We start from the raw sequence: 16,800 nt of genomic DNA, 5'->3' as shown, positions 1-16,800 counted from the left end.
GGGTAGGTGGTATACAATTATGGATGGACTGCCGAGTGCCGACACAGAGGTAGCTACAGCCGTGGACTACTGTACTGTGTCTGCTGCTAATATAGACTGGTTGATAAAGAGATGTAGTATGTATGTATAAAGAAGAAAGAAAAAAAAACCGCGGGTAGGTGGTATACAATTATGGATGGACTGCCGAGTGCCGACACAGAGGTAGCTACAGCCGTGGACTACTGTACTGTGTCTGCTGCTAATATAGACTGGTTGATAAAGAGATGTAGTATGTATGTATAAAGAAGAAAGAAAAAAAAACCACGGGTAGGTGGTATACAATTATGGATGGACTGCCGAGTGCCGACACAGAGGTAGCTACAGCCGTGGACTACTGTACTGTGTCTGCTGCTAATATAGACTGGTTGATAAAGAGATGTAGTATGTATGTATAAAGAAGAAAGAAAAAAAAACCACGGGTAGGTGGTATACAATTATGGACGGACTGCCGAGTGCCGACACAGAGGTAGCTACAGCCGTGGACTACCGTACTGTACTGTGTCTGCTGCTAATATAGACTGGTTGATAATGAGATGTAGTATGTATGTATAAAGAAGAAAGAAAAAAAAACCACGGGTAGGTGGTATACAATTATGGACGGACTGCCGAGTGCCGACACAGAGGTAGCTACAGCCGTGGACTACTGTACTGTGTCTGCTGCTAATATAGACTGGTTGATAATGAGATGTAGTATGTATGTATAAAGAAGAAAGAAAAAAAACCACGGGTAGGTGGTATACAATTATGGATGGACTGCCGAGTGCCGACACAGAGGTAGCTACAGCCGTGAACTACCGTACTGTGTCTGCTGCGACTGGATGATAAATAATGATATAAAAAATATATATATATCACTACTGCAGCCGGACAGGTATATATTATATAATGACGGACCTGCTGGACACTGTCTGTCAGCAGAATGAGTTTTTTATAGAATAAAAAAAAAAACACCACACAAGTCACACGACGAGTGTTTAACTTTTTCAGGCAATCACAATATAGTATACTACTAACTATACTGGTGGTCAGTGTGGTCAGGTCACTGGTCAGTCACACTGGCAGTGGCACTCCTGCAGCAAAAGTGTGCACTGTTTAATTTTAATAATATGTACTCCTGGCTCCTGCTATAACCTATAACTGGCACTGCTCCCCAGTCTCCCCCACAATTATAAGCTGTGTGAGCACAGTCAGATATATACATAGATGATGCAGCACACTGGGCTGAGCAGTGCACACAGATATGGTATGTGACTGAGTCACTGTGTATCGTTTTTTTCAGGCAGAGAACGGATTATATTAAATAAAACTGCACTGTCTGGTGGTCACTGTGGTCAGTCACTACTAAACTCTGCACTCTCTACAGTACTCCTAAGCTCCAGTAAATCAAGTGTCTCTGTCTCAAATCAATCTCACTCTCTCTCTTCTAATCTAAATGGAGAGGACGCCAGCCACGTCCTCTCCCTATCAATCTCAATGCACGTGTGAAAATGGCGGCGACGCGCGGCTCCTTATATAGAATCCGAGTCTCGCGATAGAATCCGAGCCTCGCGAGAATCCGACAGCGTCATGATGACGTTCGGGCGCGCTCGGGTTAACCGAGCAAGGCGGGAAGATCCGAGTCGCTCGGACCCGTGAAAAAAAACATGAAGTTCGGGCGGGTTCGGATTCCGAGGAACCGAACCCGCTCATCTCTAATTTGCACTGCTGCTAAAAGCAGCGAGCGAGCGTACAACTCGGAATGAGGGCCATAATGCAGTCAATACTAATGTAATTGGGTTTAATAATTAGTATTATATGGTATGGGTGCCTGCATTATATATCAGTGCCCCCCCCCCAACACACACACACACACACACACACACATATTGATGGTAGCACATTACCCATCCCCTATTAGCAGGTCCCCCATCCCTTGTAATATCCATTATTGTACCCCTCAGTGACTGCGACTGTATTGACTATATATAATTGACTTTAGTGTAACTCCATTATACAAGGTCTGACAATTAAATTAGCGAACTGGCTATCGTGCAGTAGCGGAGTAGGCATCCAAAACAGCTGCATGGGCCCGGCGGGTCCCAGGGGGCCCGCCGACAGATCATGGAGTCAGGAGGGCATTTCTGATTTCCACTGAAAATGTCCAAGTGCTGGTCTGACTTAATACTCCTGGCAGGCTGTCAGTGACTGGACAGCTGCCAGGTGTGATTTTAAGGGTAGCACGGACGGTGTAATGGTTAGCATTACTGCCTCACAGCACTCAGGTCAATTCCCACCATGGCTCTAACTGTGTGGAGAGTGTATATTCTCCCAGTACTTGCATGAGTTTCCTGCGGGTACCCCGGTTTCCTCCCACAATCCAAAAATATACTGATAGGTTAATTGGCTCCCAACAAAATTAACCCTAGAGTGAATGTGTACAGAGGAAGAGACTAATGTGAAAGGCAAAATGTTCTCTGTAATGCGCTGCGGAATATGTGTGGGTTATATAAATAACTGGTAATAAATAATAATCAATACAATAGTACAACTACCATCCGACTGCTATAATCGGCAGATTGAGGAGCATACACTGATTTGGGGGCAGCAGGACAGGTCTGAGGGGGCACACAGAGGATTGTTTGTGAAGGGGGGCCCAAAAACGGTGTCTTGCTTAGGGCCCCATGAGGTCTAAATCCACATCTGGTCAGTCATGCCCATCCAAAAAAAAAAAAAATACTGCAAATTAAATACAGTACAGTATATTAGCTAATTCAATGTACCGTACAACACACACATCTTCCATAGGTGTGCCTATTTTCTTAGGGAGCTTGTAAGTACTATGTTGATCGCTAGCTCCTGTTGTTCGCTGCATAGAGATCATCTAAAAAGATGGCAAAACTACGCATGCATATGCACCGCAATGCGCACGCGCGTCGTATGGGTACAACGAGCATCATGGTTTTGCACAGGTTCTAGCGACACTTTCAGTCACACTGGCGGACGCAAGGAGATTGACAGGAAGTGGGTGTTTCTGGGTGGCAATTGACAGTTTTCTGAGAGTGTTCGTAAAAACGCAGGTGTGGCCGGGCGTTTGCTGGGCGGGTATCTGACGTCATTACCGTGTCACTCGTCGCAGCAATCATCGCACAGAATAAGTAACTACAGGGCTGGTCTTGTTTTGCACAAAATGTGTTTGCAGCCGCTCGGCTGCACAGGCGTTCGCACTCCTGCTAAGCTAAAATACACTCCCCCGTGGGCGGCGACTATGCGTTTGCATGGCTGTTAAAAGTAGCTAGCAAGCGATCAACTCGGAATGAGGGCCTATATACTGTAAATATAATTTTTGTTACGTCATAAGCATGTATGTAGGAGAACTTAAATTCATAGCATAAATAAAGATCCAGGAGTAAAATGAATCGTATAATAAAACATTTGTTGCTCAAAAATTTAATTATTATTAAGCCCTAAGGATATTGTGTAGTCACTCGGCTTTCTGTGGTTGCGGTGACATTGACATTCAAAAGGGGAACAAACATACTTAAAGAGAGTTATTAGAAAGGTTTCAGTGACAAAAGCCTATATTTTCCCTTCAGCCTGCTTTCATATTGTTTCCTTACAAAGTTAAATGTCAAGGATTAAAAAGTCAAACCTGTTAGTACAAACAAAATGGTACACAGAAACTAACAGGTATCCTGGCTGAGGACTCAACATACTAAATTTCATTTTGCTGTTTTGACTGTATATTACTTTCCAATAATGGAAATTCTGAAAATATTATTATTATTATTATTATTATTATTATTATTATTATTATTTCTTCATGTTATTAACTAGCTGTTACACCTGTAATTGCCCAGGTAATTTTGTAGTTTAAGGTGTGGGGTCTAACATGCCAGTAGTGTTTATCAGGGAACCCCGCAAGGAGGTTTGGGCTTCATTGTGCCCAGCACACAGATTGCGGCCCTCTGGGTTTCCTGGTACAGGAGTTGGTATACACTAGATGCCGAACTGAAACTGGATAACTGACTTGGACTGGATGATGGTCTGGATGGCAGGCTGGATGACAGACTTGATGTTGGGCTGGGACCAACTAGCTGGATGCCAGGCTTGAATCAGTGAAGCTGTGAGCCAGGCTTGGACTAGGACACTTGAAAACTGTCTGTGACAGTATATTTTGTGCTTAAACTGAGGTAGAAGGCCGAGGAAAAGCACACACAAGAAATATAGTATATACTAGCAGCACCGAATTGTGATGATAATGACCTTCGGAATGAGAATGAGAATACCGTAGTAAACTTGACCTTGCATACGAGCAGTAAGTAAACTTGCGTGCAGGACAAACAGAGGTTAACTCACAGTGGGACCCAGAAACACTGCAAGAGAACAAAGGGTGCACTATTTCAGGGCAGGAAGTCACTGGTTATATAACAGGTACAGTATGCTATGAGCTCTGTATTACTTTCAATTAGCAGGCAAGATACCCTGTAGAGATGAGGTAAGGCTCACAAGTGATGTACAAACAGGAGAGAGAGTAAACTAAGATGCAGACTTCTTAACTAATCTGTAGATTTCTGAAGAGACTTTAACAGGCTGAAGGCACTTGTACACACCGAAGAGTTCTGTAATCAGTGAAGTGCAGCTGTACCTGTACTGAGTTGGGAGGCACACAACAGATAGCATCTTTGGCTTCAATTACTGAAACTTAGCTGATTATGGGGGTAATTCAGACTGGATCACTGCAGCGGCAGCAATCACAGACTGAATCCCTTTGTGGAGTGCGCATGCGCAGAGGGCGCATTGCACATGTGTACCCCGGGAGCCCAGTGAGATGCTAACAGCATGTCTGGGCTGCGATCACCTCTGCCTGATTGACAGGCAGAGGTGGTTTGCGGGGCCTTGAGGTGGCGTGCCAACGGCGTTAGAAAGCCATTGGTGGGGTGTGGTCCGGACAATGCAAACATGTCCGGAACATTGCGGGGGCGTGCCGTGGTGGCTGAGTGACATCACACACAGCCGCTGTGACCTGGGACACGGCGGGTAGCCACCTGCCAGAGTGCAGGATCTGCGCAGGCAGGGAGCTACTCGCAAGGTGCAAAAGCATCGCCGGCGTGAGATGCTTTTGCACCCTTGTGGTTGGGGACAGAGCCAGACATGTGGGGTGGGCTAGCCCTGTGCTGGGCATCCCCCCTGCATGTCTGAGAAACTGATCGTTGATGTGCTAAATTTAGCGCATCTACGATCAGATCTGAATTAGGCAATAGGTGCAAAGGGAACTCTGAAAAAATCTGTGACTTGGAAGAATTGCAGGAAGGAAATACAGCAATTCAGAAACACTGTACTAAGATCTGCAGGCTCAATGCCAAATAGTAGCGAGGAATTAACAAAGTGACTTATTGTGCTGGCAGTGAGATGGAGTACTGGAAGGAAAATTATAGGAGCAGCAGATCACATATCGGCTGCCAGAGTCAGCCAAAGAAAGAAGCACTCTGGAGGAGATGCAATCAGCTGACAAGATCCAAAATGGTGAAGTCCATGCATCAGATCCACAACATAAGTGCAACAAGAAAACTTTACCTGCAGGTTGAAGAGAACTGGGGGGAAGTGCCTGGGGATTTTTCTCAATTGGCAGGATTGCTGTCACATTACTACAGTAACTCCTTTGCCCCCACTCCCCCTCAGCTCTTTTACTGAGCATGCACTTCTGGGGGAGGGGAGATAGGGGGCACAATCTATTTCTCCTCCGGGGATGGGGGGCTGCCTTGTTTTTCTAAGTCTTGGGCCACACAATTTCACATGGCAGCCCTGTCCACTCTTATCATTTACAGTGTTCAGAGTTATCCAAATTGGATTCATTAGTTTGGTTTGTATTTGTAATATGCAACTCTGGTACTGTATTATATTTCTTAGTGTGTAACCTCTCAAAAGTTTTTATAGATGTTGAGCACTCGTCAGGTTTGACATTTTTTTAAACCCATAGCATACTGTATATGCATCCTTGCAAACAACAGATGTGGATACAATATAATCATATCATAATATAAAGTATCAATATTTGAAGTACATTTATAGTAATCATCAAATCCTAATGCAGTTTTGTCAGCAGCACATTCGTCAGCATGATATTATTAGCTGCTTGATATCATATAACCATCTTAAGTAACAAAAGGGTAACATAGATACAGCATTACTCATGGAACATCTACCTAGTTTTAAATATCCCTATTCCAATAGCATGAAGCAAAGATATAAATCATCACAAGTTTTGCCATGCATCTGCAAATTTAAAGGTACTGTACATTAATTAAGATGGCCAAATCAATCTATAAACAGGTGAGATAATATATAGTATCCCTGTATCAAATTATCGCCCCAACCATTCTCCACTTTTCTACTGGCTCACTTCTCCACTCTTCACTGCTTCATGAATAGACCCCGTAATATGGTGCTGATACAGTATGTTAGATTATAATCAATTGTAAGTATAATCAAATCAATAAACAAGCTAGTCACAACAAGCTAGCAATTATTGCTAATGAGCCACTAATGCAGTCAATATTGAGCAAATGTAAATATAATCAACATGCATCAGTGTGATCTTCATAGGCAATGAACAGCAGTAATATAGTGAGAGGAAAGAGAGTGTGTCCAGCATGCCTGATACCCTCCATTTCTGCTGTCTCACCATCAGGAAGGTTCAGAGAACAGCAGATGAGAGAACAGATGGCAAAGAATAACCCTACACTAGTATAGGCAAGACTCTCATGTATTGGGGCACTCTTATTAGTAGCAATAAGGTCAGATATAATGCATTAAAACTTAACCTTTAATATAGTAAAAAAAATGTGCTTTTAAACAAAAGACATTGACTAGAACAATAAACTCTTATAGGGAAAGGTATTCACAAGCTGTGGCGAAATATAGACAAACATATATGGACAAAAAACAATTGAACAACACAAAATATATAAAAAGAACTTAGGTTCACTTCCACTAGAGAACAGAGTGAGCTGCTGGAACAGAAATATAGGTGAAATGGACACTTCTGCTGTTAGAGAACTCCCTGCTGTTGTGTCCTGTCATCAAGGGACTTTGCAGGACACAGCGCTAGGGTAGCCAATGAAAGGGTGTCCAGAACAAAATCACCTTTCAGAAGATAGTTATTGTTAGTTGTGGAGAAAGTTTAGACAAGGAGCTCTTTACCTGGTCCTGACTGATGCTAGATACCTATAAAAACTTATGAGTGGGTAGACTACGAATTTTAATACAGTACCAGATTTGCAAATTTGAGGGTACAATCCCTATACTCTGATTATTCCACTTTGGATAACTCTGAATTCTATAACTGATAAGATTGGATAGGGGCTCATATATGAATAGGAAAGTTGAAAAATGATCCTTCCTGATTAGATTGCCCATTGTATGCTTAAATATCCTTAGAAAAATAAATTATATATATATACACACACATACAGATGTAGCCTCTGTTATCTTGACTGTTTCTCCGCCTAGACGGGCGTTTAGTCACGCTAAGGCGATAGCTTAGCTTGCTGAGTTTAATCACGGGCAGGTGCGTTGAGGCGATACTAGATACTCAGCATGCATTACACATCTCCACCACTGGGTGGCTAATGCTCCACTTATCCAGTACTTTCGATCGTATAGCGGCGGATTTATCTACAGCTCTGGCAATTGGTCAGTGACGACTGTAATGTTAATACTGTAGATGGTGACCAATGGTCAGACTGTGAGAGTTCTCAATATACAGTACTGTAAATACTGTCATTTATACAGACACAAATGAACATGTTAAAACACTTGTGTATGCAGACGCAAGTTTGTGTATGGAGTACTGTATGTGTATGGAGTATGTGTATGGAGACGCAACTAATTGTGGAAAAGGAAGAATGTACAATGCATAAGCACTGTGCTTTTGAAATACATGTACATGAGCGTCTGAGTTCCTAAGGCATAATGGGGATGGTGGAAAATACCGTGCTTTTGAAATGCGAGCGTCCGAGTCCCCTAAGGCATAAACCAACACCAATGGGGAGGGTCGCTGTTTGCAGTACTTTTATACATGATATTGTGAATCTCTCATGAGGCGTCGTGGGCTAGCGATGAAGGCTCCCACCTCCCACGCTGGGGGTCCACGGTTCGAGTCCTGAAGTGCCTTTTTTTTTAATGTGTTCCCGTGACATTCACTTACAGTACATATTATTATTATTTTTCTTTGTAAGACATTCAATGGAAGGGTGCACACAAGTTTCACATAAATCAGAGTAAATCTACAGGAGCAATTCTTTATGCTAAATGCAAATACACAGCGGTAATGAGTATAAATGAGTGTCTTCTGACTGAGCAAAACAGTACTGTAGATCTTCGGCGTTTGTGTATTGCACATGACCTGAACTGCCTACCTGTCTACTGCATGACCTGTGCAGGCTCCCAGGGGGGAAGGGCGATGGGGGGAGGGGGAGGAGGTGGAAAATACTGTGCCTTTGAAATACAAGTTTGAGCGTCCGAGTGCCCTAAGGCATAAACCAACACCAATGGGAAGGAAGTGCCAACCTTTATTTTAATGTGTTCCCGTGATATTCACTTTAATATTATTTTTTTCTCTCTAATACATTCAATGGAAGGGTGCACACAGGTTTCACATAAATCAGAGTAAATCTGCAGGAGCGATTCTTTACGCTAAATGCAAATACACAGCGGTAATGAGTATACAGTAAATGAGTGTATTCTGACTGAGCAAAACAGTACTGTAAATCTTCTGCATTTGTGTATTGCACATGACTTGAACTGCCTCCCTGTCTACTGCATGACCTGTGCAGGCTCCATGTAAATGTACAGTAAAATGTTGTTGTTTTAATTACAAACACACAAATGCATCCCAGACAGAAATCTGCTATACACAGCAGACAGCTTATGGTGACAGAACTTACCTACTGTATCCCCACCCATAGTCGTGGTATATTTTAGATAGCCTAATGAGACACTCCTGCAGCATTGCCAATGATTCATGTAAAACCTGTGTGCAAACAGTATCTCTATTGAATGCAAAGTACAGTAACAGTACAGTACACAGTATTACCAGAGCCGTACCTGACCAACATGATGCCCTAGGCTAGATTTTGGCTGATGCCCCCTTGCACAGATGCTAGTTCCGCCTCTAACCCTGCACCCCTTTCCCAGCACCATCACCAATTTTGGTGCTCCTACCCCCTATATTTTAAATAGGAACAGTGTGCACATTTAGTGCCAGCCCAAAACATGCATGTTCTTGCTGGGAAGGGGCATGGCAACACAATAATTCCCCCAGTTGAAATGACACAACACAGTACTGCAACTTTATTCACATTATATCATGCAATAGTGTCTCTTATTCTCGTTACATCATATGATAGTACCACATTACTCCTCACAGTATTGCCCCTTATTCACACTACACCACACCACATTGATCTTTATTCACATTAGACCATGCAGTAGTGCCCTTTCTTTATGTTACGCCAGAAAATATTGTAGTACACCTTATACACATAATGCCGCACATTAGTAACGCATTTCATATTTCAATTTTCATATTTAATTTCATAGAGCCACAGTCACACACAGAATATAGGCATGTAGCATCTCATTTTATTCAGAAGAAGCTGATTGTGCCCCGTTTGGCTAGTTTGCCGGCTCTGTCTATTACAATAGAAAAAATAATAGTGTCAGTGAAAAAAACACCTCATGACAGATACTGTACACAAGCTCATGTCTAAATGTACAGTAAGCAGTGATCCCTTGCCATTGGTTTTATATTAAGCCCTAATGGCTAGGGGACTTGGCCGCTGACTTACTGTACTGTACCATAAACTCCTTGTTTTGGGTCTGTATACTGTACATTATACAGCATTTATTATTTGATCATTCTACGGGACCTCATTGCCTCTGTGTACTGTTATTATAGCTAGGGGATTGTGACCCTCCTTCAGCATTGCCCCGTAGCCTGCAAAATTTATGCCATCTCTCACTCCATATCCGAGCACTGTCTGCCATGTGGTGGGGGTTCAGGGGCGGAGGACATTTTGCCAGTGTGCTATGCGATCGAGTCCGGTGTACTGTAATGTGCATAGACCTCGGTTATCCCTATCGCCCCTGTGTATTTTAGCTAGGGGATTGTGACGCTCCTTCAGCATTGCCCCGTAGCCTGCAAAATTTATGCCATCTCTCACTCCATATCCGAGCGCTGCCTGCCACGTGGTGGGGGTTCACGGGTGATGGTCATTTTGCCAGTGTGCTATGCGATCGAGTCCGGTGTACCGTAATGTGCATAGACCTCACTTATCCCTATCTCCCCTGTGTATTTTAGCTAGGGGATTGTGACGCTCCTTCAGCATGCCCCGTAGCCTGCAAAATTTATGCCATCTCTCACTTCATATCTGAGCACTGCCTGCCACATGGTGGGGGTTCAGGGGCAGCGGATATTTTGCCAGTGTGCTATGCGATTGAGTCCGGTGTACCGTAATGTGCATAGACCTCGCTTATCCCTATCGCCCATGTGTATTTTAGCTAGGGGATTGAGATGCTCCTTCAGCATTGCCCCATAGACTGCAAAATCTGGGCTGTTACTTGCCCCGTAGCCTAGGGCCTCCATGGGGCAAGGAGTCACAGGTGGTAGCCATTTCTATTTAGTCTGCCCTGCTACAGAATTGTATGTGTACTGTACGGTGCATAGAACCTTAACAGTAGAACCGCTCCTGCAGTTTTGCCCTGGTTTATATGAATAAAAAAAATAAAGTGTCTGGAAAAAAGTAACATGCATTCGTACTTTAGGAATCGAACCCGGGACTCTGAGTATAGAAAGCGGAACACTTCACCACTTCGCCGCAGACAGATGAATAAATCCATTGGTTTTGATTATGCTGTAATGGCTACGGGATTAGGACGCTAACATACTGTACAATATTCCTAATCTCAATAGGCAATAGTGAACTTCTAACGCGCCCATTTGCAACAGTGTACACTACTGGTTTTATGTTGTTTTGTCTGTGGGACTTGGACGCTCACATATTCATAAAGTACTGTAAATGGATCATATACTGTATGCTGTACTATTTGCATCTGTACCATATATACTGTATTAAATAATGCAGCGTAATGAGTATTTACTGTATGCAGCGTAATGAGACGCTTTAGTGTAGTCCTTACTATATATTTCAGTATTGCATTTTACGGGAGACCACACGCATGCACAGTAGTGATTGTAAAAAGCGACATCTGGTGGATGATCGCATTACACTTAAAGGTAATGCCAAACGCTATGTCTGCCTCAGTACGATTGGGCACGCCTCTCTGTGACTAGGCGCGCCTCCCTGTGCCCCGGTATGCTGCGTGTGCCTGATTGGGACAAACGTCTCAGCCAGTCAAGATAACGGTGGCTACATCTGTATTATATATATATATATATATATATATATAGAGAGAGAGAAAAAGAAAAGGCTGCGGCACTCCGTTTGCAAAAAAATGTATTGATTAAAAGGTCATTACAGCAGTACAAATGGCAGCGACGTTTCGGTACTCGCAGGTACCGTTTTCAAGCTACGTGCTGCTGAAAGGGAAACAGAATAAACAAGAATAACTTAAATATACTTACTTAAAAAACCCCCGCCGCTGAGAGAAGCCGGGTCGCGGCAGCGTCCCGCATGGAGTCCATCCGTGACGGGCGCTTGCCGATGACGTCATGCCGCACAGCGCCAGGAGATTCCAGGGGAGCGTGAGGCGTTGCCTGGCAACCGGACGCTGAGGACTGAGATCTCTCCCCGGCCTCCCACAGCAGCTAAAGGAGACACAAACTAATCATTTAGTGAAAATCATAATGGAATAGTGAAAATCAATGTGAAATAACAAAAGACACATATGTGCAATACAGTGAGGGCGCAAGCAATGTGCTTGAACACACACTGATGCGAGCAACAGGTAACCATGGTGATAATGATAACAAAACGACATATCCAGGAATAATTTAAGTAGACCTACAGCATAACAAAAAGGGAAGAAACAGTCATTACGGAGACTGGATGTTATCATAATATCGTGGGCCTCTCATAGTAAATAAGGAGGGAGGGCAAACTGGTGACCCAATTGTATGCATCACTTATATATAAGCTGCATGCAAACGTGACATATCACATGTACCAAATATACTAATAAGATACCCTTTATAGAAAAGTGTTCCAATTATAACGTTCGTTCAATCCAGCTGGTGATACTGTATTGAGACGGTGTATCCACGACATCTCGCACTTCAACAGCTTTCCACTGCGATCGCCACCACGAAGTGATGGCGGAATGTGATCAATTAGCATATGTTTCAGCGAAGATAGCGGATGTCCGAATTGTTGGAAATGTCGGGCAACAGGTTGATCGGAGCTTCCACTGGCAATAGCCTTTCCAATGGAAGATCTGTGAAGTGCCATACGTTCGCGTGCTGTACGAATTGTTTTGCCCACATAATACAAATTGCATGGGCAGATAATGATGTAGATCACATGGGTGGAAAGACATGACAGTGTATGCTTCAGAAATATATTTTTTGAAGTGTGGGGATGTTGAAATGATGGACCAGTTAGCATATGAGAACAGGTGGTGCATCGCGGGCATTTGTAGCAGCCTGGTGGTTTTGTCATGAAGTGAGGCACCGGAGCTGGTTTATCAAAGCCAGTGATGTCCGTATGGACAACCATGTCCCTAATGTTTCGTCCTCTTGTGAAACACGCCATGGGCCTTTTAGACTTAAAACAGGGTAAAGCTTCGTCGGATGCTACAATAGGCCATAGAGCACGACTCGCTCTCTGAACCACTTGACTTCTCTCAGCGGCGGGGGGTATTTAAGTAAGTATATTTAAGTTATTCTTGTTTATTCTGTTTCCCTTTCAGCAGCACGTAGCTTGAAAATGGTACCTGCGAGTACCGAAACGTCGCTGCCATTTGTACTGCTGTAATGACCTTTTAATCAATACATTTTTTTGCAAACGGAGTGCCGCAGCCTTTTCTTTTTCTCTGCATCTACATTTGCTGAGGGCACCCTCTATTTATTTCGACACATCAGCATCAGAGTGCGGGTTCATCTTTTGGACTATATATATATATATATATATATATATATATATATATTCACTGTAATAATTAAGAGATCACACACAAATATACAATAAATCAGACCATATGTCAGAATGTTAAAATACTAAAAATAGTGGCAAATGCCACATTATTAAACTGTGGTCCAACTAGTCATATAGTACAGATGTGCATTATCTTCAGAAATGCAGAATTTTCAAAAGGGGGTCAATATAAGTAATTTATGGAAACTTTCTTAAACACCCCCCCATTCTTGTTTAAATACTGTACAGTTTATATACTGCCACTTCTAAATTTACACTTTAATCATTGCTTTTTTGTAGATGTTTGTAGTCTTTTTCAGATTTGATTAAGGTATTCTTAAAAATAAACTATTTAGACTAGACGAGGGACATGTCTGTATTATGAGCCTCCACTGCAGCTCATCTTTGTAGAGTGTCCCAGTTGTTGCCAAGCGACTGGGATGCCGCATTATGCCGGCAGCACTGGCTAATGGTTCCGACGATTGATAGGCAACCAGGTCTCTGGCAGCTTTGGCGATTCCTTGTCCGGCTGTTACTAAGCAGCTGGGACACTTGTGTGTACGTGCTTTCAGATGCAATCTTTTTTTTCATTAGGTGGCTGATCTTCCTGGTAGCATCTCATTGGTTGCTGTTTGTATTTTAGTGCCGTCTACCCTATGGTACCAGTCAGTGGTGCAAGTGGGCGGGTACGGGTGGGTACGGCGTACCCGTAAGAATTTAGCCGTGGGTACGCCGTACCCACACCGACGGGCCGCCGCTCCTCTTCCCTCCCTCCCTCTGCTGCTCCACGCCGCACCCGCCGTCCCCGCCACATCGCCGCACCGCCGCTGATGTGAGGGGAGGAGAGCGCAGCCTGCGCCTCTCCTTCCCCTCAGTCTCCGGCGGGTGTCTCACAGTTTAATTCAGCGCCGATCCGTGAGCCAATCAGAGCTCGCACCGCGAGCTCTGATTGGCTCACGGATCGGCGCTGAATTAAACTGTGAGACACCCGCCGGAGACTGAGGGGAAGGAGAGGCGCAGGCTGCGCTCTGCTTCCCTCACATGACAGACAGGACGGCAGCGGCCAGCGGCAGCGGTGAGCAGGGAAGGGGGGGGCATGTTATACCTGGCACTGGGGGATATCTGGCACTGGGGGGGGGGCATTTCTATCTGGTACTGGGGGATATCTGGCACTGGGGGCATATCTGGCACAGGGGGGCATATATACCTGGCACTGGGGGATATCTGACACTGGGGGGGCATGTATACCTGGCGCTGGGGGATATCTGGCACAGGGGGGCATATATACCTGGCACTGGGGGATATCTGGCACGGGGGGGCATGTATACCTGGCACTGGGGGATATCTGGCACTGGGGGGGCATGTGTACCTGGCACTGGGGGATATCTGGCTCTGGGGGCATATCTGGCACAGGGGGGCACGTATACCTGGCACTGGGGGATATCTGGCACAGGGGGGCATGTATACCTGGCACTGGGGGATATCTGGCACTGGGGGGCATGTATACCTGGCACTGGGGGATATCTGGCACAGGGGGGCATATATACCTGGCACTGGGGGATATCTGGCACAGGGGGGCATGTATACCTGGCACTGGGGGATATCTGGCACTGGGGGGGCATGTATACCTGGCACTGGGGGATATCTGGCACTGGGGGCATATCTGGCACTGTAGGGGCATTTCTGTATCTGGCACGGGGGGCAATGTATATCTGACACAGTGGGGGCATTTGTGTATTTGGCACTGTGGGGCAATGTGTATCTGACACTGTGAGGCAATGTATATCTGGCACTCTGGGGGCATTTCTGTATCTGGCACTGTGGGGCAATGTGTATCTGGCACTGTAAGGCAATGTGTATCTGGCACTGTGGGGCAATGTGTATCTGGCACTGTGGGGCAATGTGTATCTGGCACTGTAGGGCAATGTGTATCTGGCACTGTGGGGCAATGTATATCTGGCACTGTGGGGCAACGTGTATCTGGCACTATTGGGGTCATACGTGTCTCTGCCCCTCCCCCCATATGTGTATCACGCCCCCATTTTCATTGGCCACGCCCCATGTGACATTTGGTCACACCCATTTTTTTGCACGCTCGCCGAAGGCGCGAGCACACAGTACCCATAAGACATTTTTTCTACTTGCACCACTGGTACCAGTGAAATTTTCTGTTTTCCATTTTCTAATTTGTAGTGTCTCGTTTCCAGTTGGAGCCCTGGCAGCTTGGTTCCTGTTCCTTGAACAGTTCCTGATAGCTAAGCTGTTTTCCTAAATTTAACCTCTCAGCTAAATGCCTGAATAACCCAAACCTTGCTTTAATTATCCTCAGTATATACTGTGTCCTGTGCAGATTACTGTGGTGTATTCCACCTGTGTTCTGCTGAGATCTCTGGCTAATTTTAACATTGAATTATTCTTCAGACTTAATATATTTCTCAGTCCTGGACTACAACTGTGGTTTCTTGTTCATACTTAATTACACTGCTGCTCTAATAATAAGTGACTGGTTATATTCCCATTGCTGTGGGTATTTATTGGGGAACTCCGAAGCCATTATGTTATATCATTACTACTGCATTCAAGCTCTGGTGCAGATCTGTGTTTTCTTCTCTCACTTGCATTCCACCAGTGCTTAAGTATTGTGCTGCACTTCTGGATTAACATTACTCCTGTGGTTAAAGTAAATTTCCATAGTCTGTAAATTACTACATTGAGAGATCCTTGCTACACCCTGTTCAAGAATCCTAAATACACCTAGTATCCTATATTTATATTCCTGTTAACTGTCCCCTTGCCATTCTGTGTCTGCCTTTAATTACAACTCCAGTCAATAACCCAGCGGTTAAATGTATGAGCCCCTACTACTTGAGGCCTTAGACCTGACAAATCCTAAGTACCGGTGTTTGCATAATACACTAAGGGAACCACAGGCGGCTGTTGTAGGTGGAAGATCCTCACAGTGGCTCTAGGGGTATCATGCAATTGTGCTGGAGTTCCATTACAGTCAGTCCTGAATGACCACCCACTACTTCAGGAAATGAGATTTAGCATCTTTGAAATGCCATTTCTTCTTAATTTAGCTAATATTAGAAAATGTGCAACCCAGCATACTGCTATTCATCTGCAAAACAGAAGAAAACTAATGCTCTAAGATATAATTTAAATACTGTAGATTGATGAAATGTGTAGATGAAAATGATTGTAATTGTAATAAAAGTTAATAAAAGATAACAATGAAAGAAGACTTTATTGTGAATTGCCAAATTATGTCTTTTCAATTTTAAAATGAACTGACATACTGTAAAGACACACCATCTCATGTATCACTCAAACAGCTCTGAATACTGCAATCGGTTATTTAACCATTATAAAATCTTTAAATATTCATAGGATTAATTTAATAGGATATACAGTTACACCGAAAGGGGTATATTCAATTAGCAGCGATAACTAAATTTTCGCGTGAAAAGTCCGGTTTTCGCGCAAAATACTGGACTTTTCCCGCGAAACGCAATTACAGCCTATTCAATGTTCCTGGAAAATTTATCGGTGATCATTTTTTCAATAATTTCACTTCACCTACTCTAAAGCAGGTGGAAAGTTGGGAAAAGTCACTATTTTAAGGTAAAAA

This window comes from Pseudophryne corroboree, chromosome 5 (assembly GCF_028390025.1).
Source record: "Pseudophryne corroboree isolate aPseCor3 chromosome 5, aPseCor3.hap2, whole genome shotgun sequence".
NCBI classification, from domain to species: Eukaryota; Metazoa; Chordata; class Amphibia; order Anura; family Myobatrachidae; genus Pseudophryne; species Pseudophryne corroboree.
The sequence above is the reverse complement of the archived record's forward strand: the minus strand, read 5'-3'. Positions refer to the sequence as shown.